The 3,507-nt window shown below is 43.3% G+C and overlaps 1 pseudogene; it reads left to right on the forward strand.

Annotated features, from left to right (window-relative positions):
- Positions 1–295: 295 nt before the first annotated feature.
- Positions 296–1,253, forward strand: LOC112318954 (transmembrane protein 59-like; annotated as a pseudogene).
- The last annotated feature ends 2,254 nt before the right edge of the window (positions 1,254–3,507 follow it).

The raw sequence follows: 3,507 nt of genomic DNA on the forward strand, positions 1-3,507 counted from the left end.
GAGAGATGAAAATGCTAATACAAACCATAAAACTTTATGAGTTCATTTTTTCAGTGTATATATTTAGTTCCAGCGTAATGTCAGCCTCAGTACTTTTTCCTTGGAAAGTGCAATTTTAAAGCTATTACTATAGCTAGGCATTATACAACATTTTTCAAATCTAATTGCATACTTAGTGTATGCTACAGATTGGCTGATATGAAAGGAATTTAATTTTGAATTTTTGCAGAGTCTTCTTTAAAACCCAATGCTCATTTAAACAATGAACTGAGCTGCTGAGACAAAGAGAAACAAAATGGCAGTGTGGTAAGGGAGCCTCTGGGTCAGACCCCGATTGGGGCTCCCGCTGCTGCTGCTGCTGCTGCTGACCATGGCCGGAGGCTTGGGAACCGCGTCAGCTGAAGTGTTCTACTCTGTTTTGGGTGGTACGGTGTCTTCCACCAGGCCTGTCCATTGACCTAGCCCTTGCACACCTACCCTGAGGAAGAGGAGTTGTGGCATGTCAGAGAGGTTGCAGGCTGTTTTCAATTTGTCAGTTTGTGGATGACAGAACTGATTTAAACTAGACCAAACTGGAATGTGAATCTGCATGTTCACAAGCACATTCCCAATGTGATGAGCAATAGGCTTCCCATCTTGGTTGACAGAATCAGCTGCCGTTTGCTGAACTGAGACAAGAACAACTCATCTCCCTGATGTCCAAATACATCTAACTCTGGTCAAGTCATTCTGGAGTGACATCATGGCCTCTGCACAGAGCTTCATAACCCCTTCATGGACTTTTTATCTAAAGGCTGATGGGGGAAAAATTGTTATACTCCAGTCTAAGCCAGAAATCCAGTGCACACCACACTTGGAGCAGACGCCTACAAATTTGAAAAATATCATTGCTAAGCAAAATGTCCTCAGAATTACCAAAGAGAAGTTCACAAGCACACAGAAACTATCTTGACGATGTAGAAAGTGATCGCTTTTTAAGATGCCTCTCTCTTAACTCTGGATGGGTTTTAACCACAATCTTGTCTCCCGGTAATGGTGTTGCTCTGGGTTTGTTGTGCAACTGTTGCAACAGCCATGGAGCAGTCTGTTCCCTCTGAGCTGCTGAGTGTCTACGGTGACTTGGAATTTGTGAACAAACAACAGCTAGACAGATACCCAGCTCCTTCTCTGTGGCTGTTAGATCAAAAGCTAAAGATCATGAAGAAGCATGACCTCTACCTACAAAAGTGAATCTTGTTTGTTCAGAAATTTAAGGTTATTTTTAAAAAAGATAAGTGTAATAGATATTTAAATTTCCATTTCTCATAGAGATTTTAAAATTAGTTTTTTTGGCTATAGTTCTTAAAAGTCACTATAAAGTGAAAATAAAGTTACCCGACTCTGGGAGGGGAGGGGCTGGAAGGGGTTGGTAGGGGAAAACCATTGCTCGTATGAAAGGAAAATCACTTGACTCTAAGTGAAATAAAAAGATGCTTCAAAATGCATACAGCTCTTTAAAAATAATATATTTTTAACCTTAATAAAAAATTTTAATATTTAAGATTAGGTTTGTTCAGAGATTATTCTCATAGAGCATGACTATGCCAATTATTTTCTAGCACTTTTTATAATAGTTTCAACACATTAAAAATATTCAGAACATTATCGCTACAATAAATGTTCCATTTATACTCCTTTTCCTCCAAGAAAATTAGCATTTCTGCATCATAGAAGAAGCTGTCTGATATACTCTAAGAATCATCCAACAGTTCAAGTCAGCAGAAAGCTATTGACTCATATTAAGTGTGCGGTGCTGCAAAGGATAGAAAGACAAATGCAGAATATGCCCCAATTTAAGGAGTCTACAGTTTAAAAGCAGATGATCAAGGACATAGTTAAAAACATATGAATATGAATATGAATCTTACTACTAAAGGGAAAAATAACATACTAAGGAAGTACAAAAGAGATACAGATCATTTCTGAAAAGGGAGATGAGGAAAGGATTTAAAGAGAAGTAGGCCAGCCCCTGACTGAGGCCAAAGGTCCAGGACAAGCAAATGGGCCTCTTTCACAAGAAAACTGGGGGTGTGTTTCAGTCTGCTGTCTGCTCTGTGCCCTAGGGGTGGAGGCCAGCCAAGAACTGTTTCCCCAGTTGTTACAGTCCCATGGATCCAAGAACACAAGCACCCCTGGCCTCCAGAGCCAGGTGATCAAGGGGCATCTTCTGGGTGGCACTCATGGTCACATCCCAGGATTTTCTTACATCCGCCTTGTGGAGAGCATGACCAGTAAAATGGCATTGGTCTGGTCAAGACAGCATAAAGTATACAAAACAAAATGGAGTCACTCCTGTCAACCAAGACGGCTGCCAGACAGCTATGACACTTTGGTTCAAGAGGGAAACTACCTAAGTGATGCTGGACACGTCTGGCAAGAAGGCACACCTAAGATATCTGCACAAGGGACCAGAACAGCCATGTCTGCGGAGCAGAACCGATAGATAGATAGGCTCCTGGGGAAAAGTCCCCACTCACCATCAGGGATTCCAAGACAGTTATCAAGAGACCCAAAGGGGTGGAGTACACTACCCTCAAGAGTATAACTGAGGTAGGCTCCAGCCCACTGCTGAGACAGCCGAGCTCCACACACCAGAGTGCTGCTCCACGCCATGCTGATCTCCCGTGGCATCGGCCACCAGAGGCTCTGCCCTGCTGGACTTAGGACTTTGTCTGTCCTGTTGTCCACGCGGCTCCAGATATCCTTCCTTGCAAGATGCTGAGGACTCCCCTGTCCACTGTGCTGTCTCCCGGACATGCAGACCAAGACTCTGGGACTCGGATTCATTATTCCCCTTTGATTGCTGTGTGTGTGTGTTATATTTCTCTCAGACTGTTAGAGTGTGAGCAGGATATTAATGTATATTGATGTTCTACTTTGAGTGAACCTGCATTCGATAAAAACTGAGGAACAGCATTGTTACCTTGTGTGATTCTTGTCTATTCTTTGGTGTCCGGTTGCTCAGTAGGTAGCTAGCCAAGCAGTTGCCTGGCTGACTTATAGGAAAGACTGTATATCGAACATGTGCTCGTGACACCCCTTCATGTCACCTCCATGTTTGAATGTTGTTTGTGTGAATCTCTATCCAATTCAGGGAAGTGTTTTCTCCTATGCACAAGGGATGTCATTTCCCTACTACACACACCCTCACAGGAATTCTCTGCCGATAAGTTCTTTTTTGTCTCCACTCCATCTCCAGTTCAGGCAGCACTAGGCTAGTCTGGGTTTAATGCCTCAGGAAAAAGATGGGTTAGGAAAAAAGAGAAAAAGAGTTTTATTTAGGCTTGAGTTCCTAGTCTTGACCCCGAAGGAAACAGAGAGGGCTCCAAGTGTAAGCAAGAGCCTGGGAAGACCTTGAGATGGATCGGGGACACTTGCCATCCCACAGCCTACGTTTCCAGGGTTGGAGAAGAGGAAGAGTCAGAGGAAAAGGGTAGATGCTGCTGCGTGTTGGAGAGAAGGGTCCTG

The sequence above is a fragment of the Desmodus rotundus genome, chromosome 3 (assembly GCF_022682495.2).
Source record: "Desmodus rotundus isolate HL8 chromosome 3, HLdesRot8A.1, whole genome shotgun sequence".
NCBI classification, from domain to species: Eukaryota; Metazoa; Chordata; class Mammalia; order Chiroptera; family Phyllostomidae; genus Desmodus; species Desmodus rotundus.